Genomic DNA, 25,026 nt, shown 5'->3' on the forward strand with positions numbered 1-25,026 from the left:
ATATCACTAATTATTAGTGGGATGTAGATCAAAACCACAATGAGATATTATGTCACCTCAGTTAGAATGGATGTTGTAAAAAGAAAATAAAATAACTGCTGCTGGCAAAGATGCAGAGAAAAGTAATCCCTATACATTCTTGGTGGGGATCTGAATAAGTACAGCTTCTAGCAAAAACAGATTGGAGAATTCTCAATAAACTGAAAACTACTATATGACCCAGTAATCCTACTACTGGGTATCTATCCAAAGTAAATCAGTATATCAAAAAAATAGCTGCATTCTTATGTTCATAGCAGCACTATTCACAATCGTAAAGATACAGAATCCACCTAAGTGCCCATCGATGGATGAATCAATAAGGAAAACATGGTATATATACACACCGAAATACTGGTCATATGAAATTTGGCCATAAAAATAATGAAATCATGTTATTTGCAGCAACATGGATGGCAATGGAGGTTATTATAATGAGTGAAAAAAGCCAGGCACATGAAGATGAATACCATGAGAGCTAAAATTCTTGATATCATGGACTGATAGATACCAGAATCTGGGAATGGTGAGTGCGAGCAGAGCAGGGAGATAAAGAGAAGTTGGTTATGGGTGCAAGCATACACTACATAGAAGAAATAAATTTTAATGTTTTAGAGCAAACTACAGTGACTATATTTGTCAGCAATATTAATTAATTTAGAGCAACTAGAAGATGATACCAATATGAAACTGATAAACACCTTTGGTGATGTACACCTCTATTACTTTGAATTGATCATTACACACTATTTGCATGTAACAAACACTCAAATGTACCCCATAAATACATGACTTATTATATATTAAATAGAAAAATTAAAGAAATTAAACATGTAATTGCCATCTCATCCAACAATTTCGCTTCTTAATATATACCCAAAAGAAGTGAAATCAGCACCTCAAAAAGACATTAATGTACAATCATGTTTATAACAGCATTATCCACAATAGCTAAAACAAAGCAACTCAGTTGTCCATCAACAGAAGAATGGATAAGCAAAATATGCTGTATCCATACAACGGAATATTATTCAGTCTTAAAAAGAAAGGGGATTCTGGCATATGCTACAACATGGATGAACGTTGAAGACATTATGCTGAGTGAAATAAGACAGGCACAGAAAGATAAATACTTTGCGGGGCACAATGGCTCTTGCATGTAATCCCAGCACTTTGGGAGGCCAAGGTGGGAGGGCTGCTTGAGCCCAGGAGTTTGAGACCAGCCTGGGCAACATAGCCAGACTCTTTCTCTACAAAAAGTAAAAAATCAGCCAAGTGTGGTAGTGCATGCCTGTAGTTCCAGCTACTTGGAAGGCTGAGATGGGAGGATCACTTCAGTCCAGGAGTTCAAGGCTGCAGTGAGCCATGACTGCATCGCTGCACTTCAGTCTGGGCAACAGAGCAAGACCCTGTATCAAAAAAAAAAAAAAAAAAAATTACTGTGTGTGAAATACTTAGAGTAATCTAAAGCATAAAGACAGACAGTTAAATAGTTGTTGTCAGGGCCTGGAGAAATGGGGACTTTTGTTTAAGGAGTATAGAATTTCAGTTTTATAAGATGAGAAGAGTTAGGGAGATGGATGTTAATGATGGTTCAAAAATGCTATGAATGCATTTAATACCACTGAAGTGTATACTTTAAAAATGATTAAGATGGTAGATTTTATGTTATGTATATTTTATCACAATAAAAAATTGGAAATAATTGACAATATGAAGAGGAAAATCTGTTGTTGTTTTAATTTTAATTAAAAAATTATTTAGAAGAATTTAATACTCAGAGATTTTGTGTGTGTGTGTGTGTGTGTGTGTGTAACAGAGAGAGGAGAGAAAGAAAGTAAAATTGTATATAGCAAGGACATTTCCTGGGAAAGTAAATTAATTAAATTGTTTAAAATTAAAATGTATTTATCAAGGATTTTAAAGATATTCAAACTATTAACCATAGCTATATTAGGAAATAGAATTACATAGGGAAAATGAACACCTACATTAACTAATGTTATATGTGTTAACAGGAAAATTTGGCTATACCATACGTTCACTACCAAATTGTATCCAGAGAATATTTAAGGATAGTGGAAATTCTTCCAATTCTGCATGGTTAATAGAGGCCAAAATATAAACTATTTGTAATATTAAAAACATTTACATATACAACCTGAAGGATTATAAAGATATACACCAATTCTGGTTGAATGATAGTATTATGTGTAATGGGTAACTTTCTTGTTAATTTTCCATGTTTTGCAGATGCCTCATATTTTACAAATCAATATTTTTAATTGAGCACTTATAAAATGCATAGGAACTTCAGTTAAAATGTGTTAGAAACTTCAGTTAAAATGGCAAAAAGCTGCTAATTATAGTTGGTAAAATATACCATTACTAAATATTATATTAAAATTCTCTTTAGATGTAACTAAAAAGCTGGTTTGTATTTCAAAGGTGTGCATATGTGTTGCTATTCTGTTTTTGCATTAATTGATTTGAATTCAATTAATTCTGCTATAGTCTAATGCTTTTAAAAAGGATTGATGTCAAACATAAGGAATGACCTCCCATTGGCAGAAGTTTTATTGGATGAAAGAACTGGGAACAATTCTCAAAATGTAGAAAAGTTCAGTGTTACAGAAACAGCACTGGTGAAATAGATGTTTGGGGGATTTTTTGCTTGTTTTCTTTTGTTACTGGTTTAGCTTTAATAACTTGCAGTAAGGCTTCAGAAGCAGCTCAGAGTTAGCTATTGTAACAACTCCTTTTTCATAATTCTGATAAGTTAAATTTTCTATTTAGATTGTAACAAAGGATGTACCAATTAAAATATGCCTTCTTTTGTGAACACAATTTAGTTCTGCACAATAATCTGAACCTAGCAAAGCACATGTGTAAGAACCATTATGCATTTTCCCTACCTGCCTCATTAGAATCAGCATACAAAAGAGATCAATGACTCAACGGAATTGACAAAATATACGTTTTCCCTTTTCCTGACATGCTGTCTAAGACAGATAGAAAATATTGCTTTCTTTTTGTTTGTTTCTCTAAAGCATTTCAACTTTCAACTTTCATTTCTGTGTTAGAACATTCAACTTCAACACACTCTTCATTTCGCTAGCAATCTGTTAGTGATCTGCTCCTTTCATCTCTCCACAGATTTGTCCTAATGAAATTATTATGGCTAAACTGTTGTTTTTTATCTGCCTTTATTCCATCTTTATATAATAATAATGATCTCATTTTATTTTCAGAAACACTGACACATAGCTATAGTTTTGAGTCATTATTTTTATGTTTCTTAAAAGAAAAGTAATTGATTCTCTAAGTATTCTGTTTTGTGTATATATCGAAGGTGAATGCAAGACAGTAACACTGCATTTATTCTGAAAGGCAGGAGAATGTAGTAGTTAGGAGATGACTTTGGCTTCATAATAAACTGGATTCAAATCTTCTCTCAGCTACTTAGTGCTATGTGATCTTTAACATGTTGCTCAGTCTCAGTAAACGTGCTAATTCATAGGTTTGCTATGAGCACTACATGAGAGAATGCGTAGAAAGAAATTAGGTCAGTCTTCAGTAAATGAGAGCAAAGCTAATGCTTTACAAGAATAGAGACTGCACGACTCAACACAGTTTGTATGGATGCATGCAGGTATGTTTTACTTAAGTACATAGTATAGGTACATTTACCCATGTTACAAGTCTTTGTCTGTCAATATCAACTATTCTTTTTTAGATCTTCTACTACCCTACCTAATTATGAAAAAACCAAAGGACCTTTAATCTTTTGCATTTAATCTTTATAAAACTTAGAAACAGGTAATCATATTTAGGTAAAGAATGTTTTGAATAAATTAATATTATACTGAATATGAGTCTGAGGATCTGGGTTAAGGATAGAAAGATTAGGATACTCATAAGCTCTTTTCATGTAAATCTGATTTTTAAAAATTTCTCTATATATTTAACAGGTATAATTGATGTTGAAAAAATTGCTTAAAGTGCATTAGAGTGTACAACTTGTTTTAATATAAGTATACAACTGTGAATACCTTGCATCCATCAAGATGGATAAACACATCCATAATCCCCCCAAATTTTCTATTGCCCCCTTGCAATTCCTCCCGCCTACCCATATCCAGTCCTACCGTGTGCCCATTCCCCAGGCATTCACTGGTGGGCTCTCTGTCACAATAACTTAGTTTGCATCTTCCAGATCCTGATACAACCAGAATCAAACACTATATACCATTTTCTGTCTAATTTATTTCATATAACTGTTTTGAGATTATCCATGTATGCTGATATTTCAACAGTTCCTTTTATTCTTAAATAGTATTCCACTGACAGATAATACAACTTGTTTATTCCATTCACATATTGTTGGAGACTCAGGATGTTTCATTTTGGGGCTGTTGCGAATAAAGCCACTGTGAACATTTGTGTACCAGTTTTGGTGTGAATATTTGCTTTAATTTCTCTTGAATAAAGAGAAATATTTTGAAACGGCTGTGAGTAGAATGGTTGGATCATAAAGTAATTCTTGAAAAATGACTCAGACTGTTTTCTACAGTTGTTATAACATTTTACATTCCCACTGGCAGGGTATGAGGGAAGTTTGGGTTGAATTGATATTTCTTTTTTTGTTTGTTTTTAAATTTATTTATTTATTTTTTTTAATTTTTTATTGGATTTTAGCTTTTGGGGTACATGAGCAGAGCATGTAAGACAGTTGCGTAGGAACACACATGGCAGTGTGCTTTTCTTTCCTTCTCCCCTTCAACCACATTTGGCATTTCTCCCCAGGCTATCCCTCCCCACCTCCCCCTCCCACTGGCCCTCCCCTTTTCCCCCCAATAGACCCCAGTGTTTAGTACTCCCCTTTCTGTGCCCATGTGTTCTCATTTTTCATCACCCACCTATGAGTGAGAATATGCGGTGTTTCATTTTCTGTTCTTGTGTCAGTTTGCTGAGGATGACGTTCTCCAGATTCATCCATGTCCCTACAAATGACACAAACTCATCATCTCTGATTGCTGCATAATATTCCATGGCGGATATGTGCCACATTTTTCCAATCCAGTCTATTATCAATGGGCATTTGGGTTGATTCCAGGTCTTTGCTATTGTAAACAGTGCTGCAATGAACATTCGTGTACATGTGTCCTTATAGTAGAACGATTTATAGTCTTTTGGATATATACCCAGTAATGGGATTGCTGGGTCAAATGGAATTTCTATTTCTAAGGCCTTGAGGAATCGCCACACTGTCTTCCACAATGGTTGAACTAATTTACACTCCCACCAACAGTGTAAAAGTGTTCCTTTTTCTCCACATCCTCTCCAGCATCTGTTGTCTCCAGATTTTTTAATGATCGCCATTCTAACTGGCGTGAGATGGTATCTCAATGTGGTTTTGATTTGCATCTCTCTGATGACCAGTGACGAGCATTTCTTCATATGATTGTTGGCCTCATATATGTCTTCTTTCGTAAAGTGTCTGTTCATATCCTTTGCCCACTTTTGAATGGACTTGTTTGTTTTTTTCCTGTAAATCTGTTTGAGTTCTTTGTAAATTCTGGATATCAGCCCTTTGTCAGATGGGTAAACTGCAAAAATTTTTTCCCATTCTGTTGGTTGCCGATCCACTCTAGTGACTGTTTCTTTTGCCATGCAGAAGATGTGGAGTTTCATTAGGTCCCATTTGTCTATTTTGGCTTTTGTTGCCAATGCTTTTGGTGTTTTGTTCATGAAGTCCTTGCCTATTCCTATGTCCTGGATAGTTTTGCCTAGATTTCCTTCTAGGGTTTTTATGGTGCCAGGTCTTATGTTTAAGTCTTTAATCCATCTGGAGTTAACTTTAGTGTAAGGTGTCAGGAAGGACTCCAGTTTCTGCTTTCTGCACATGGCTAGCCAGTTTTCCCAACACCATTTGTTAAACAGGGAATCCTTTCCCCCTTGCTTGTTTTTGTCAGGTTTATAAAAGATTGTATAGTTGTAGATATGTTGAGTTGCCTCCGGTGCCTCTGTTTTGTTCCATTGGTCTATATCTCTGTTTTGGTACCAGTACCATGCTGTTTTGATTACTGTAGCCTTGTAGTATAGTTTGAAATCTGGTAGTGTGATGCCCCCCGCTGTGTTCTTTTTGCTTAGAATTGACTTGGCTATGCGGGCTCTCTTTTGGTTCCATATGAAGTTCCTGGTGGTTTTTTCCAGTTCTGTGAAGAAAGTCAATGGTAGCTTGATGGGGATAGCGTTGATTCTGTAAATTACTTTGGGCAGTATAGCCATTTTCACGATATTAATTCTTCCTAACCATGAACATGGAATGTTTCTCTATCTGTTTGTGTCCTCTCTGATTTCGTTGAGCAGTGGTTTGTAGTTCTCCTTGAAGAGGTCCCTTACGTTCCTTGTGAGTTGTATTCCAAGGTATTTTATTCTTTTTGTAGCAATTGTGAATGGCAGTTTGTTCTTGATTTGGATTTCTTTAAGTCTGTTATTGGTGTAGACGAATGCTTGTGATTTTTGCACATTGATTTTATATCCTGAGACTTTGCTGAAGTTGCTTATCAGTTTCAGGAGTTTTTGGGCTGAGGCAATGGGGTCTTCTAGGTATACTATCATGTCGTCTGCAAATAGAGACAATTTGGCTTCCTCCTTTCCTATTTGAATACGCTTTATTTCTTTTTCTTGCCTGATTGCTCTGGCTAGAACTTCCAGAACTATATTGAATAGGAGTGGTGAAAGAGGGCATCCTTGTCTAGTGCCAGATTTCAAAGGGAATGCTTCCAGTTTTTGCCCATTCAGTATGATATTGGCTGTTGGTTTGTCATAAATAGCTTTTATTACTTTGAGATACTTTCCATTGATACCGAGTTTATTGAGGGTTTTTAGCATAAAGGGCTGTTGAATTTTGTCAAATGCCTTCTCTGTGTCAATTGAGATAATCATGTGGTTTTTGTTTTTGGTTCTGTTTATGTGGTGAATTACGTTTATAGACTTGCGTATGTTGAACCAGCCTTGCATCCCCGGGATGAATCCTACTTGATCATGGTGAATAAGTTTTTTGATTTGCTGTTGCATTCGGCTTGCCAATATTTTATTGAAGATTTTTGCATCTATGTTCATCATGGATATTGGCCTGAAGTTTTCTTTTCTTGTTGAGTCTCTGCCAGGTTTTGGTATCAGGATGATGTTGGTCTCGTAAAATGATTTGGGAAGTATTCCCTCTTTTTGGATTGTTTGAAATAGTTTTAGAAGGAATGGTACCAGCTCCTCTTTCTGTGTCTGGAAGAATTCGGCTGTGAACCCGACTGGACCTGGGCTTTTTTTGTTTGGTAGGCTCTTAATTGCTGCCTAGACTTCTGACCTTGTTATTGGTCTATTCATAGTTTCAGCTTCCTCCTGGTTTAGGCTTGGGAGGACACAGGAGTCCAGGAATTTATCCATTTCTTCCAGGTTTACTAGTTTACGTGCATAGAGTTGTTTGTAATATTCTCTGATGATGGTTTGAAATTCTGTGCAATCTGTGGTGATTTCCCCTTTATCATTTTTTATTGCATTTATTTGGTTGTTCTCTCTTTTCTTTTTAATCAATCTGGCTAGTGGTCTGTCTATTTTGTTGATCTTTTCAAAAAACCAGCTCTTGGATTTATTGATTTTTTGAAGGGTTTTTTGTATCTCAATCTCCTTCAGTTCAGCTCTGATCTTAGTTATTTCTTGTCTTCTGCTGGGTTTTGAGTTTTTTTTGATCTTGCTCCTCTAGCTCTTTCAATTTTGACGATAGGGTGTCAATTTTGGATCTCTCCATTCTCCTCATATGGGCACTTATTGCTATATACTTTCCTCTAGAGACTGCTTTAAATGTGTCCCAGAGGTTCTGGCATGTTGTGTCTTCGTTCTCATTGGTTTCGAAGAACTTCTTTATTTCTGTCTTCATTTCATTGTTTACCCAGTCAACATTCAAGAGCCAGTTGTTCAGTTTCCATGAAGCTGTGTGGTTCTGGGTTGGTTTCTGTATTCTGAGTTCTAACTTGATTGCACTATGGTCTGAGAGGCTGTTTGTTATGATTTCAGTTGTTCTGCATTTGTTGAGCAGTGCTTTACTTCCAATTATGTGGTCAATTTTTGAGTAGGTGTGATGTGGTGCTGAGAAAAATGTATATTCTGTGGATTTGGGGTGGAGAGTTCTGTAAATGTCTATCAGGTTTGCTTGCTCTAGGTCTGAGTTCAAGCCCTGGATATCCTTGTTGATTTTCTGTCTGGTTGATCTGTCTAATATTGACAGTGGAGTGTTAAAGTCTCCCACTATTATTGTGTGGGAGTCTAAGTCTCTTTGTAAGTCATTAAGAACTTGCCTTATTTATCTGGGTGCTCCTGCATTGGGTCCATATATGTTTAGGATCGTTAGCTCTTCTTGTTTTATCGATCCTTTTACCAGTATGTAATGGCCTTCTTTGTCTCTTTTGATCTTTGTTGCTTTAAAGTCTATTTTATCAGAGATGAGAATTGCAACTCCTGCTTTTTTTTGCTCTCCATTTGCTTGGTAAATCTTCCTCCATCCCTTTATTTTGAGCCTTTGTGTATCCTTGCATGTGAGATGGGTTTCGTGGATACAGCACACTGATGGGTTTTGGATTTTTATCCAATTTGCCAGTCTGTGTCTTTTGATTGGTGCACTTAGTCCATTTACATTTAGGGTTAATATTGTTATGTGTGAATTTGATACTGCCATTTTGATGCTAAGTGGCTGTTTTGCCTGTTAGTTGTTGTAGAATCTTCATTATGTTGATGCTCTTTAACTTTTAGTGAGATTTTGGAATGGCTGGTACTGGTTGTTCCTTTCGATGTGTAGTGCCTCTTTTAGGAGCTCTTGTAAAGCTGGCCTGGTGGTGACAAAATCTCTGAGTACTTGCTTGTTCGCAAAGGATTTTATTTTTCCTTCACTTCTGAAGCTCAGTTTGGCTGGATATGAAATTCTGGGTTGAAAGTTCTTTTCTTTAAGGATGTTGAATATTGGCCCCCACTCTCTTCTGGCTTGTAGTGTTTCTGCCGAGAGATCTGCTGTGAGTCTGATGGGCTTCCCTTTATGGGTAACTCGACCTTTCTCTCTGGCTGCCCTTAGTATTTTCTCCTTTATTTCAACCTTGTTGAATCTGACGATTATGTGCCTTGGGGTTGCTCTTCTTGCAGAATATCTTTGTGGTGTTCTCTGTATTTCCTGCATTTGAGTGTATTTCCAGCTTGGATTCATTCTCTTCATCACATTCTGGTACACCTATCAAACATAGATTAGGTCTTTTCACATAGTCCCACATTTCTTGGAGACTTTGTTCATTCCTTTTTGCGCTTTTTTCTCTAATCTTGGTTTCTCGTTTTATTTCATTGAGTTGGTCTTCAACTTCAGATATTCTTTCTTCTGCTTGGTCAATTCGGCTATTGAAACTTGTGCATGCTTCGCGAAGTTCTCGTATTGTGTTTTTCAGCTCCTTTAATTCATTCATATTCCTCTCTAAGTTATCCATTCTTGTTATCATTTCCTCATATCTTTTTTTAAGTTCCTTAGTTTCTTTGCATTGATTTAATACATGTTCTTCTAGCTCACAAAAGTTTCTCATTATCCACCTTCTGAAGTCTAATTCCGTCATTTCGTCACAGTCATTCTCCGTCCAGCTTTGCTCCCTTGCTGGTGAGGAGTTTTGGTCCTTTCAAGAGGCAAGGTGTTCTGGTTTCGGGTGTTTTCCTCCTTTTTGCGCTGGTTTCTTCCCATCTTTGTGGGTTTATCCGCTGGTCGTCTGCGTAGTTGCTGACTTTTCGATTGGGTCTCTGAGTGGACACCCAGATTGTTGATGATGAATTATTTCTGTTACTTGGTTTTCCTTCTACCAGCCTAGCCCCTTCGCTCTACGACTGCTGAGGTCCACTCCAGGCCCTGCTCGTCTGGGGTGCACCTCTAGCAGCTGTGGCACAGTGAGGGATGCTACCTGTTTCTTTTTCTGCTATCTTTGTCCCAGGATGATGCCTGCCAAATGTCAGTGTTTTGGATATAGAGGGGTCAGGGAGCTGCTTGAGGAGACAGTCTGTACTTTTTTGGAGCTCAATTGCTGAGCTGTGAGCTCTGTTGTTCATTCAGGGCTGTTAGGCTGCTATGTTTGATTCTGCTGCAACAGAGCTCATTAAAAAAACCCTTTTTTTCTCAAATGCTCTGTGTTGGGGGGTTTGGGCTTTAGTTTTCGATGTCCGATGAGGTGTCCTGCCCAGCTAGAAGACACACTAGCCACTATTTGGCTGCCGAGGCTCCGCCCTGCTGTTGTGTGATTCGCCCTGTTCCTGCAGGCTCTGCTGTGGTCTCCGCCATGCCCTGCGGCGGAGCCTCTTTGTAGTAGCGTGTTGCCTCAGCAATGGCAGGCTGCGTCAGCAGTGGGCGTGTATCTCAGTAGGGACGGGTTGCCTCGGCAACGGCAGGCTGCGTCAGCAGTGGGCGTGTATCTCAGTTGGGGCGGGTTGCCTCGGTAGTGGTGGACGCCCCTCCCCCACAGAACGTCTTGGACCATCTGCTTGGGATACTTTGAAATCGCGGTTTTGTTCGTCCCACTGGGTGTCCCATGCAATCTGTCCCTGCAATCCCCTGGGCTGGCCTACTGTTCAAGTCTCGTTCAGTCTCAAGTCCAGCCCTCTCAAGTCTCAGGTTGCCAGTTCAACAGGGCACCCGGACAAGCACGCCCTGTGGGGATTGCTGGGTAGGGCCGGCTGCCGCCGCCCCGGCTGCCGGCTTCGCCAGGCAGTAGGTCTGCCTGGCGTCCTGTGTCTTTTTTATACTTGGGAGTTTCCCCGTTCTGTGGGCAACAAAGATCAGTCTGGAAATGCAGCTCCGACTCACCATTTTCGGATTCAACGAGAGCTCCAATCCTGGGTTGTTCTCACAGCGCCATCTTGAGTCCTCCGAATTGATATTTCTTCTTAAAATATTTGGTAGAATTTCAGGTGATGCCTTCTGAACATGACATTTTCTTTGTAGAAAGGTATTTTAACTATACATTTAAATTCTTTAACAGTTAAAGAACTACTCAGGCAATGTATTTCTTCTTGAATGAGTTTTAGTAGTTTGTGTCTTTCAAAGATTTGTCCTATTAATGAGAGTTTATAGAATTGTTGTCAATATTTTGTTTTCTTTCTTTTAATGGCTGCATCATCTCTCTATATATAAGAATCTCTTAGTTCTTTTGTTGATAATTTGTGTATTTTCTCTTTTTTTTTTTTTGAAGGTTAACCTGTCTAGAAGTTTATCAGTTTAATTGATTTCCCCACCAAACAGCTTTGATTTCATTGATTTTTTCCTAATTTTTCTGTTTTCTATTTCACTGATTTGTGTTCTGAGCTTTATTTATTACAAATTTATTTGTAATAAATAAGTTTTTTATTACAAATTTATTTTCCTTCTTTTTTGTCTGTTTCTTAATGAGGAAAACTGATTTCTTTGAATTGAGTTTTTAAATTTTCTAATATAAGCTTTGAAGGTATAAATGTCTACCTACAGGCTGCTTTAGTAACATTCCACAATTTTGGTAAAGTTTTTATTACCATTCAGTTAAAAATACTCTCTAATTTTAAAAAATTTAATATTTTACCAATTTCTTATTTTAAAGAGGTTTTTTTCTTTTGTTGTTTCCACATAATTAGGGCTTTTCAGATTTCTTTTTCCATTATGTTACTGCTTACTGTTTTCATTTACATTGCTTCCCTTGAGATATCTACTGTTATCCTTATCTTTTTTCCTCTTTAGATAACATGTATTTTTGTTCTCTACCTACTTTTTGCATTTCCTCTTTTGATTATTTTTTTCATGCTTCTTGTGATGGGGGTTTGTTGAGATTCTGGGATCTCTGCGTTTATTTTTTCTGCAATTGAAAAATAATTTTTCAAAAATATTTTTTCATAACCCCTCTCTGCTTAGTATCCCAATTGCTGCCTAAAGTTGCCTTACACCTCACTGATGCATTTTTCACTATTTTTGTTATTTTTTTCTGTGTTGTAGTTTGGATAATTTCCTTTTTTTCTTTTCTTTTCTTTTCTTTTCTTTTCTTTTCTTTTCTTTGACATGGAGTTACACACTTGTTGCCCAGGCCAGAGTGCAATGGCACTATCTCAGCTCACTGCAACCTCTGCCCCCAGGGTTCAAGCAATTCTCTTGCCTCAGCCTCCCAGGTAGCAGAGATTGCAGGTGCCAGCCACCACGTTCTGCTAATTTTTTGTAGACCATGTTGGCCGGGCTGGTCTTGAACTCCAGACCTCAGGTGATATACCCGACCTCAGCCTTTCAAAGTGCTGGGATTACATACGTGAGCCACTATGCTGATAATTTCTATTGTTAAGTATTCAATTTCATATCCCTTTATTTCTCCATGTCTAATCTGGCATCAGTCTTGTCCAGTGTATTTTCAATTCAGACATTGCAGTTTTTCTCTCTAGAAGTTTGACTTCTATCTTTTTAAATCTTCCATTCTTAATTATCTGAACATATGGAGTTCATAATGATTGTTTTAATACCCTTGCCTATTAATTCTACCATCTGTGTCAGTTCTAAGTTGATTATGACTGATTTGTTTCCTAATTATGGTTTGTATTTTCCTACTTCTTTATATGTTTGGCAATATTTGACTGTAAGTTATATTTGTAAATTTGTTGCAAATTTTACCTTCTTAGGTGATGGATATTTTTGTATGCTTGAATATTTTTGTGTTCCTATTAATTTTGTTTAGCATTGTTCTGGGTCACAGTTAAGTTACTTAAAATCATGTTGCTCATTTTGGGTCTTGCTTTTAAACTTTGTTTAATAAGACTAGAGCAGCGCTTAGTCTAAGGCTAATTATTCTCTACTACAGAGACAAAATGTTTTCGAGTTCTATCTTCAATGCCTTGTGAATCTTGTTTCCCAATTAGCTAGTAGGAAAAGACACTATTCCTGATTTTATGTAATTGCTGGGAACTAACTGTGTCTTCTAATTCTTTCAGATTGTTTCATGGGCTCTGGCAGTTTAGTTACACAATATGCACTGAATAGTACTCACTTGAAAACTCAAGGGGAACCCTCTGTAGCCACATTTATATATATGTGCAGTGTTCTTCTCTCTGGTTCTCTTCAAACTCAAGTCACCTTGTTTTCTCCAAATCTCAACTCTGCTTTCTTAATTCATTCAGTCTACTGTTTCCACCTGGGTTCTCCTTCCCTGCTGCTTAGCATGGAAATTCTTTTAAGATGCTAAGCTGGGGCAATCATAGGATTCAATTAGTTTGTTTTCTCCTTCTCAGGAGTTACGTTCAAAAGGGTTTCATAGTTCTTGCTTTTTTTTTGGTTGTTCAAGTGGAAGGTAAATTCTAGTTGCTGCTACTCCATCTTCTAAACCTGATTTTGAATGTGGATTTTGTTTGATTGTTTGTTGCATTTGAAACCAGCACAGCAGGGGTTTATTGTATTTCACCTGTGAGTCATTGGTTGTTCTTTGGTATATGTTCCAAATTTTATCATCTTCTAAAAGCACTGTAGACATTAAATTGATTTTTGTTTTTGAAATGTGGGTGCTACTTACGGCTATCTTTTGTTGGCTTATTTTCTGAATTAATGAAAATATATAAAGTAAGATATACATAGAAAGAAGAAAACAATAGGGACAGTATATTAGTATATTTGTTAAAGATGACCTTTTCCTAAGGAAACAGATTATTCCAGTTATTTAATTTATTTCTATTTGCTCTTTCTAAAAAGTGGATATTCATTTATATTTAGTTAAGAATATTATTTTAGAAGAGCACAGATGATAATGTTTGGCATGCTATTTCGAGCCAAGAAGTAGTCTACTTAAAACTGGCTTCAGTTTTCTTTTCTGTTGTATATTTTTACTACATTTTCATAGTATGTTCTGCTTAAAATACAAACAAACAGATGGCAATATATTGTTGCCAGCCATAAGGCTGAAGTATGTTTGTGTGTGTTGGTTGGGAAATATCTATAAAATGAAGTACTTGTAGACACTAAACAAAATCTACTCTCTGTAGATATTTTATATTATAGCTACAAATGGAACACTTTAGTGATCATAATATATGCTTCCAAAATTAGGCTTGTTTACTTCAGTAAAAAATTATGCAGGCTTTGAAAGCAAAATCCAAGTTGCCTCCAATTTTTCACCAAGATGAAAGAATTGTGCCAACTACAACCTAAAGGGAAATGAAAACTAAAGAAATAAAAAGGTTTTTAAATTAAAGCTATTTGACGTAATCTGATATATGCTTAAAATATATTGTAATGTCTGTGTAGTGTAGTGTAGTTACTTAAAGTAACATAGCAACTTTTAGACAGAAATTTATACCTAACAAGGAATCCACTGCCATTAACCTGATAACAATGTAATGTGAGTGTGTGTGTGTGTGTGGATTTTAAATACAGACTTATTTACTCATCATTTTCCAATTCAATATTGATTGTTATCATGAGGAGACAGTTCCAGGAAGAATCTACTTTTGTTCCTAAAACAGAAAACTAATTAAGTATTTGGGTATGTGATTCCAAACATCTGGGTTGTTTCAAAATGATTTATTTAAAAGTAGAAAGATAAGAAACAACTCTACTATATAAAAGAGATGGTTGCTTTCATGGAAATCCATCAGTATAAAATTTGTACTCCAGACTTAAGGTATTGGCAAATGAGATATATAGGGGTAATTGATTCAATGACTGAGAGACTGAGTGGGCATATTGGATTAGGGCATTGTAAGTATAACACTGAAACGTGAACAAAAAATCAGGTCAGTCATCTTTGCTAAAAATATTACCATTATCAACTTGCATTTAAACATCCTATAGTTTGGTACTGTACTTATAAAATTTAATAGTAAACTCTTCATTGTTATTCCAAATATTTACCTTTGTCTCAAAAACAAATAATGCAAAACAACTCATTGAGATATTTAACTATGGTTTCAATTTCTTTAATTATATCAAATATGTCCCTAGTTTTAAAGGTCAAGTTTCATCTCAGAAATAGTAAATTATTTACTTCTTTATAATGAACTCCTTCCTTGATTATCTATTTTACTTCAGATTTTAGTTACACACTACATTTTTATCTGAGTGTGTTTCTGGTAACTAAAGTAGTTAATATATAAATAACTAGATGTATCTCAGAGTAAAAATATAGTATTATTTTGATGGAATCAATAATTACTTAATTGTATCGAGAGGTGATCATTCTATTTATTTAAATGCATGTTTTCTTTTTTCTTCAAGTTTTTGTTATGGATTATGTTCATCTCTGGGAGTTTAAAGAAAGTATATTAAATCCTACTAATTACTATTTTCCTTAAAGATCATTTCTTCTTACATGCAATAATTGACTCTGAGAACCATCCTGCAATTCAAATGATGTACTGATATTGAGTTACAATTCAATGATAAATGTTAATTGGTAACAAAAGTAAAAATCAAAAGTCAGCAATTTGTTTTTTCTTAATTTGGCTTAGTTATGACCTCTCAGAATTACAGAGGACATCTCCTAGTAAGTTCTCCTAGTAAGTGAACTAGACAGTCATATGTGAAATGATTTGAAAGACACTAAGGAATTTCCCCTACCACTTTGGAATTTCTACTATTGTGTGTTCATTGCTTTGGCTAAATGGTGGCCTCTTCCCTGTTTTCCCCTTTGCCCAGGGCTTTCCTTATGAAAGTTTATTCAATAGAGCTGATTTCACTTTGCAGTGAATTCATTTATCATAGCATTTATTTACTGCAAAACAGTGAGAGAGAGAAAGAGAAACCATGGCAAATCTAGATTCATAAGAAAGAGAGGAAAAGGAGGTGTTTGATAGCTGAAAGAATAGGCCAGCTTTCCTCTCTGATAATTTTGTGAAATCACTTCCTTTATATGACTTAAAATTGTATTATAACATTTTTCCATTTGATTCTGTAAAACTGAGATAACTTGTGTATACAATGTGACTATAAAGGCAGCAGTCCTGTGCAGAAAAGGAGGGCTATTGAACAGTTTCCATCCTTTCTACTCCTGTAATCCTGGCCCAGAAGGGAAAAGCAGGCTTCATAAATTAATATATTTATTTAGATTGCATCATACAAAATAATCTCAAATTAACCATTTCTCCCCATAGATACATGAGTTACCTCTTTTAATTAAGACTGTGCATGATATTTTTATCATCATGATCATCCTCCTTACTATTAGTGAATTTTGCAATCACTTTTAGGACCACATGGATTGATTGATTTGTCAGCCTCTGTACTAATCTATGGAGGCAAACAGCCTCTCTGACAACCGTAACCCTTATAATACCCCTAACTAACTGTGCAGGAAGTCATTCTCTCCCAATTTCTGCAATGAGCAACTTAACTCCCTAAAGTGTGAGATTTGATTACCTTTTCTCAGCATGCATTCAGACAAATGTTATTATTGGTCATAAAATTATTCAGCCCAGTGACCTATGGTGACAGTGAAATTTCACAAGGTGACTGCCTGCTGAGTGAAGCATCTCTTTTTATTTGTTCTAAATATTTTATATTATGGAGCTGAAAAAAATAGGAAAATAATTTCAGATGTTTGAATATAGTAACACTGACATTATGCTAGCAACATTTTGAGATATTTATCTGCTTCTTGCATTCCATTGAACATAAGTGACAAATTTAGCAAAGAAAAATTACAAGATATGTAGTTAAATTTGAATTTAAAATTAAAAAGATGTTTAGTCTTTTCCACTCAATATTTGGGGCATCTCTATACTAAAAATTGAAATCTTTTGTTATCTGAAATTCAAATGTAACTAGGTCTGTATTTATGCGGCAACCTTTTTTTTTTTTTGAGGGATTCATTTTATCTGTGCTTCACTAAAGCTGTTTATATAACCATAGCTTGTCTTTATCTAAATTATTGATTCAATGAAGGTTTTAAAATTGCTCTATACAAAGAAATGTTACAACTTGCCTAAGATTCTCTTTTAAATCACTCAGAAGTATGCTAAGGTGGATACTTTCTAGAAAGAGCTTAAGGTTAAACATTAAATATATTTGTTATAAAAGGAGGAGAATGGGCAATAGCAAGGCAAACATGATTTTATTTTCTTTTAATAGATTCTTTTAGACAGACAGAGAAATGCTCTAAATAAAAATATCCACTTTCTTTTTCTTCTCACTTGGAACTATTCTCGTGCATGAGCTTGTATGTAAAATTCATAAATGACTGCTGAACTATGTCTTGTTGCATCACTGAATCTAGATTTAACTGCTGCCAGAATGCAATTGTCACTATATAAGGAAGCTGTGTTGCACAGGAAAGGTCATGAAAGTGCCTGTCCAGATGTCAGCCCATTGCGATTCTCCATGCTGCAGCACCGGCTGATTAAGATTATCTGTGCAGAAACAACTCTCTCTCTCTCTCTCTCTCTCTCTCTCTCTCTCTCTCTCTCTCTCTCTCTCTCTCTCTTTCTCTCTCTCTCTCTCTCTCTCTCTCTCCCTCCCTCTCTCTCTCTCTCTCCCTCTCTCTCTCTCCCTTTTTCAGAGGAAGTTGCCTAGCAAGGCCATTCTCTTGCATTAGGTACTCTGTTAGCCATGAATAAAACCAGTGTCCAAATATCTCCTACCTTGACAGAAAAAGACATTTCATTCCTCCTGAGCAAAATTCTTTAATCAAAGTTCTTGGAGGAATAGGAGTCTATGCATACCTATGTGGGAGAAAATGTATTTCAATGAATGACTATAACCCTTACGAAACATGGCTAGAGACCTTTCTACAGTAACTGCAAGACAGCAGGCATTGTCTTTCCTATTGCCAGTGTCTTTGGTATTGTCAGTGTAAGATAATCATGATAGACTCTTTGGAACTTGGCAGTGAAGATACGTTCAAAATTCCCTAGAGAAATCCTGACTCTTGTGAGTGATTTTTTTGTAGAGTGTATTCCTTATATCAACTTTAGCTGTAAGTGAAGAAACCAATAATTACTTTGAGCAAAGGATGCTGAGTACTTCATAAACATATAACAATAATTCCCAGTCCTAACTCAAAGTTCGACCTAAGGAGAAGCACACTTGGGCCCCTAATCACACTTTTTGTGTGAGACTTGGGATTTCTATATTGCTTTGAATCTACAGAATTCCATTTTAGTATAAAAAATAGTTATAAAAAGGAACACTGTATCATGCATATTGTGGTGGATGTTATTGAAAAGAGATGAAAAGCAGACTGACATCCCTTGCTATCACTGTAGCTGATGTGATGAAGAAGCCTGTGTGTGTATGATGCCATATATATCTGTGTGGAAAAGATTTTAAATAATCTTAGTTCTTTTCCATAGGTGGTAGCAATCTATAACCAGACTGTGGGGAATTCAGCAGTCAAAAGAAGGTCTTAGAAATAAATGACTAAATACCTAAAAAATTTCAGTGCAAATGAAGAAGAGGATAAATAATACTTTTGTTTACTTTTTCTTTGTTTAGGAAAAATAATGATTATAGTTCATCTTTATTAAGGGCATACTGTGGGCTTTGTATACATCGTTTCTGCTGTCCCTATTGATATGGACAGGAGCCAGGGAAATACTGGGTAGAAGAGGGCCGTTCTCCGGCAAAGGCCCCACCCTCGAGCCTGGATATTCTTGGCCCTAAATAAGAACAGGCATTCCTGTTTTCATGCCCAAAAGTTACCTTTTAGCACATCATACCCCCTATCCTGCACCCATATAAACTCTGAACCCCAAGCTCCAGAGCCGACCAGCAAGCCAGCAGACTATCAGACACAGGGTGGAATGATGTGGCAGAGAAAGGGAAAAGAAGAGGGACATCTGAACACCCAGAGGAGTCTGGCTGGGAGTGGTCAGAGAGGAGTCCCTTTGTGGGACAGCCCAAGTGAGTAGGGAGGACCACCTACTCACTCCATCCCCTACCTCCAGTTCCCTGTCCATCCCACTGAAGGCCACCTCCACCACTCAATAAAACCTCACATTCATCCTTGGAGTCAATGTGTGACCCATTTTTGGGGGGATGCTGGACAAGATCGTGGGATACAGAAAGCTGTCACACTGGCCCTCTGCCCTTGCAAAGCAGGCAGAAAGTCATTGAGCTGATTAACATTCAAACCATCTGTGGATGGCAGAGCTGAAGGAGCTTTGCAACACTGGGGTGGCAGGAGCCCATCCCTAGATACTACGATGGAGCTGGAGCCCAAATTACACCCCCAGACTCCGCACCTGCCTGTCTGCATGCTTCCCCTCTCTCAAAGGGTTTGAGCAGCAGGGTGACTAAACAGGCCAGCGACACCCCCGCTGGATAGCCACACCCCTGCTGCACTTCCTGCAAGTGGAATCGGGAAAACTCTCCTGTTTGACTATCATTGTTAGACATAATGCAGATAGAGATGAACTGTCAAATAATATTCCTATTTTACAAAGGGGTATCAGATTTGAGTTTGGATAATACATAGATGCTCCTCAACTTATGATGGGGTTGTGTCCTGATAAGCCGCTCATAAGTCAAAAATGTTGTAAGTCAAAAAATCCTAAGTTAAACTATCATAAGTAAAATTACTTCTCAACTTTCAATGGAGTTATCTCCTCATAATCCCAATGGAAACTTGAAAAGTTGTAAGTAAAAGCTTCAAAAATTGGGGAATGTCTGTATTACATTATAGAATCAAGAACAAAAGAGTAGCATAACAAAAACAAACCAAACCAAACAAAGCAGAAACATGCTAATAAATGTTAAATGTTCTCATCACACACACAAACACACAAATAAGTATTTGAGATGATGGATGATAGATATGTTAATTGGCTTTATTTAATCATTCTACATTGCATACTTCCATCATACTATTGATATTATTCTTTTTTCTTTTCTTTCTTTTTTTTTTTTTTGAGACGGAGTCTCACTCTGCCATGCAAGCTAGAGGGCACTGTGCAATCATGGCACACTGCAGCCTGAAACTCCCTGACTCAGGTGATCCTCCTACTTCATTCAGCCTCTTGCACTTTGTATCCCATAAATATATACAATTATAATTTGTTGATATGCAATAAAATTAAAAAGCCACATGGCTCTTTTACTGTATCTACGAACTGGTAGTTCTGAAGAGGTGACCCTTTGGCCCCTCAAGGAAGATTTGACAACATCAGAAATATTTTTTATTGTCGTAACTACAGGAAAGGAGAGAAGAAGTATTAGGCAGCTGTTGGCCTGAGGCCAGAAGTGTTTCTAAATATCCTAAAACACACAAAAAAATTCTCCTCAACGAAAATTTGTTTGGCCCGGTTGCTGATGTTGAATAAGACTAATTTAGAAGACTGAAGCTAAGCTACTTTGGTACTGTGATAATTTTATTATTAAAAAAGAGAAAATTATCTCTTACACTACAAATTACTTAGTGAACCATAGAGTATGAGAGCACAAATATTTCTGCTATTCTACCTACACTCTGTGTAGACTTGGGTAAACCTTTCCAAGGTACATGGCTGGTTCTACTGTATTCAAGGCATTTTTAATTTGTTTTTTTTTTTTTTAACTTTTATTATAAGCTCAGGTGTACATGTACAAGTTTGTTATATAGGTAAATTTAATGTTATAGGGATTTTGTGTACAGATTATTTCCTTGCCCAGTTAATAAACATAGTATCTAATAGATAGTTTTTGGATCCTCTCCCTCCTCTCACTCTCTACCCTCAAGTAGGTCCATCTTTGTGTCCATGAGTTCTCAGTGTTAAGCTTCCACTTACAAGTGAGAACACGTGGTATTTGGTTTTCTGTTCCTGTGGTAGGTTGTTTAGGATAATGGCCTCCAGTTCCATCCATGCCACTGCATAGGACGTGAGCTGATTCTTTCTTATGGCTCCATAGTATTCTATAGTATATATGTACCATCTTTTCTTTATTCAGTCTACCATTGCTGGGCATTTAGGTTAATTCCATGTTTTTCCTATTGTGAATGTTGCTACAATGAATCTATGCCTACCTGTGCCTTTATAGTAGAATGATTTATATTCCTTTGAATATGTATCCAATAGTAGGATTGCTGAGGCTAATGGTAACTGTTTTAAGTTCTTTGAGAATTGCTACACTGCTTTCCATAATGGCTGAACTAATTTACATTCCTACCAGTAGTGTATAAGCATTCCCAATTTTTCCACGACCTCACCAGCATCTGTTATTTTTGGACTTTTTAATGTATCCATTCTGATTGAGGTAAGGTGGAATCTCATCGTGGTTTTAATTTGCATTTCTCTAACGATTAGTGATACGGAGTACTTTTTCACATGCTTGTTGGTTGTGTGTATGTCTTCTTTTGAAAAGTGTCTGCTCATGTTCTTCACCCAAGTTTAACAGTTTATGCATGGTCTTTATTTGTAGCTAAATTATTTCTTTGGTTTCACAGCGGGGTGTATTAGCAAAGTATTTTTGGTGTTGAAGTTTGAGCTATAATCCAGTAGATGGCGCTTAAACACAATGGCCTGTAGGTAGGCTCTCGCTCAGCTACATGATTCCTCTGTATTTTTTCGGAATTGCAGCCATGCTCCCTGTGAGCGCTCTGAAAGTGAAGGCTCCCCTCCTACTCCAGTCCTGGCTGCAGATTTGGCTTGACACTCCTGGGATGCCCACTACATCCCTGGGGTTAACTCAGGCTTTATGTTCCCTCCCCAGTTTAGAGGCAGAAGAAGAAGGGACCTTGGCAGTGCTGTGGCAGAGGGCCTTTCACTTGTCTCTTGGGGCTTCAACTTGGAGAAAAGCAGGGCCATTACCAATATTTGCAAGTGGCCCAGAGTGGGGCATTTGCGTTGTGGGAACAAGTCAGAGGCCTCTGTCTGGTGGCAAGCAATGAAGCTCCCGGGGGAGACAGATTGGCCTCTTATTGGGATGGCTGTGGCTTGCTGTGAGTAGAGCACTCAAGGTCTTTGTTACATTCTCTGTACCAGGGCAGCAAGGGAAGTAGCACTGCAGTGAATGGCAGAGAATGGGCTTTTGGTTGCCTCTGGGACTCCACCTCAGAGAAACAGTTAATGGCCACAGCTAATAGCAATGTCCAGTCAAGGGATGGGGTGGTTGCACTGCTGGATTGTGCAAGGGGCTCTGCTTGGTGAAGAATGGGAGGGCAAGGGATCACAGGGATGAGAGACTGGACTCCTCTCTGCATGACACTGTTATGTGCTGGAAGCAAGAGTAAAGCCCTCAGACTCTGTATCTTTCCCAGTCCAAGGGCAGCATGGGCAGATCAGCTGCGGTGGTGGTGGCAGAAGAGCCGCTGGTTGCCTCTAGGAGCTCCACTACAGGAAAACACAGAGCCACTCCAAGGGGACTGCTCGGCTGGGGTTGGGCGGCTGCTCTGTGATTCTCAACAGGGGCCCTGCCTGGTGAAGAGTAAGAGGCAGGTGCTAACAGGGAAGGAAGACTGGGTTTCCTCTCCACACACTGCTACAGTGTGCCACAGGTGCCAGTGTAGCAACCAGGCCTCTTGTTCTTTCCCTAGAGGGGACTTACATGGCTGTTTTTCTGTATAGCAGCTGTGCTGTGCTGGGGGCCCACATTAGCCCTGATGACTGCACTCCCTCCCAAGTCTGAGGGCAGCAGGAATGGAGACTGTGCAGCTGCAAAGTTGGCAGGCCTGCTTGCTACTTCTGGGAGCTCCAGTTCAGGCAAATGCAGAGGTAATACCAGCCGGAGAGCCCAGGTAGGGGGTGGTTGGGGCCCCAGGTCAGGAGGCCCCACCCAGTGAGAAGAAGAAGGGATGGGAACCTGCACAGAAAACAGTCTGGCCACTTTTTCATAAGGCAGCTGCACTGTACTGGGGTCCACATTAGTGCCCAATCACTGTGCTTTCTCACAAGCCTGAGGGCAATAGGAGCAAGGACTGTAGAGGAGCAAAAGTGGCGGCCTGCCTGCTACCTCTGGGAGCTCCATCCCAGGGAATTGCAGAGCTGCTCTCAAGCCTGAGAGTTCAGGTGGGGCTGGGGTGGCCATGCTTGGTTCTCAGGCCAATGGGCCTTGTATGGCTAGGTGCAGTGAAGGCAGGCCTGCAGTTCATCTGCTGCTCCTTCCTGTGGATTTGGTCCCTATCCTGGGAGTGTGAGAGGAAGCCTGACCTCTTCTGTTGTCAGGGAGTTGTAGCCACTGGTGCCCCATTGCCTGGGGATGGGGATCAAGGCTCCTGAGAGTTTGTGTGCCCCTCAGTGGTGGCTCTGCCCAGACTCTATGTAGCTCTCTGTGTCAGCCTGGAGGCCCTGGTTGGTGGGAAGTTATGCGTGATCTCCTGAGACGCCCAGCTCAGGTTTGTGGCAGAAGTGTGGGTACTGGGGACAACATTCACTGTTTCCCCATGGTGCAGGGCCTCCTCTGGTTCCACACCACTCTTCAGTGTGGGGTTGTCCTCTCTCCCTCTTCTCCATCATCTATGGGTCATGTTGCTTCCTTAATGAATCCCAATGTATCTACCTGGATGTGGTAGTTGAAGAGCTAGTGTTTATCTGCTACTGTTTATGCTCTCAAGTCACAGCGGTACACACTAGGGGCTTCTATTCAGCCATCTCGGCCTGAATCCCTCTACTAACTTTTCTAGTTTCTATTATCTAGCTATTTTCTTTTACTTTCAAGAAAGCAGATTAATTAAAATAAATAAAATTGTAGTCATTGTATAGCCACCCTAATCAGGTTATACATACACATACAAACAAACTTATCTTTTCCCCAAACTTAGAGACTTTAGTATTTTTCTAATCACCTAGACTCAAAATAATCTAACTATTCATCCTAGGTTTCACCCATATTTTTAATTGTCGTCAGTCTAAGAGCCTCATTATATCTTTTATTGTATATTGACAATTATAATTTGTTTACATGTTTTTTCAAAAGCTTTTCATTTTATCCAGTCTGGTCTACACTCACGCAAATCCAGACTATGTTATTCCTTGGTTTAACACACAAACAAGAAGACAACCTATGGATTAGTTTTAACTTCAAATGACACAAAACCCAATGCAGTAGCAGCTAAAGCAGTTCAGATTTCTATTCCATAAGTTTCTCTGGAATGTAGACTACTTCCAGGTCACTGTTTCGTCATCCCTACAATGTAGCTTTTGTCTGCTGGTCCAAGATGAATAGTCAAGACCCAGGTTTCTGGTCCATATTACACATTACGAGAATGAGGGAAGGGCAAAAAAGGGCATGGCTACTTTCTTTGACAACACTTCCTGAAATTTGCACAAACAACTTCTGCTTTTCCCTCATCAGGAGTAACATGGTCATATGATGGCACCCAGTTACAGTGGAAACCAGGAAATATAGTTTTTATCCTGGGCAGCCAAATTTGCGGATTCAGTTGCTAAACGAAGAAGAGGGGCATGGACAAGGAAAGCCAGTCATCAGTCTTTGCCACACAAATAAGAAGGTGGGCCAGGGGTGGTGGCTCATGCCTGTAAACCCAGCACTTTGGGAGGCTGAGGCAGGTGGATCACCTGAGGTCGGGAGTTTGAGACCAGCCTGACCAACATGGAGAAACCCTGTCTCTACTAAAAATACAAAATTAGTCGGGCACGGTGGTATATACCTGTAATCCCAGGTACTTGGGAGGCTGAAGCAGGAGAATCATTTGAAACTGGAAGGCAGAGGTTGCGGTGAGTCAAGATGGCACTAATGCACTCTGGCCTGGGTGACAAGAGCAAAATTCCAACTCAAAGAAAAAGAAAGAGAGAGAGAGAGAGAGAGAGAGAGAGAGAGAGAGAGAGAGAAAAGAGAAAAGAGATTCCCCATTGTCAAGAGAATAAATTTTAGATTATTCAGTGTAATAATTGAGGCATCTAAAGTAACTATTATCTTAGTGTTTCAGCCTCCTTTTCCAGTTTATAACTTCTGCTACTGCCAAATTATAACGGAACCAGTTCACTCTGATTCAACTTTATCAGTAACAAAACGATGAATTGCTTTTCAGTTACAAAGGACCACTAGGTTGC

The 25,026-nt window shown here is 38.2% G+C and overlaps 1 long non-coding RNA gene across 1 annotated transcript in view; it reads right to left on the reverse strand.

Moving 5' to 3' along the window:
* The window catches only part of LOC144579000 (uncharacterized), a 72,688-nt gene continuing 47,662 nt past the window's right edge, over positions 1-25,026 (reverse strand). The window contains exon 3 of the long non-coding RNA XR_013525719.1: positions 1-1,448. This is a non-coding gene — a long non-coding RNA (uncharacterized LOC144579000). The remainder of the gene's footprint in view (positions 1,449-25,026) is intronic.

The sequence above is a fragment of the Callithrix jacchus genome, chromosome 1 (assembly GCF_049354715.1).
Source record: "Callithrix jacchus isolate 240 chromosome 1, calJac240_pri, whole genome shotgun sequence".
Taxonomy (NCBI): domain Eukaryota; kingdom Metazoa; phylum Chordata; class Mammalia; order Primates; family Cebidae; genus Callithrix; species Callithrix jacchus.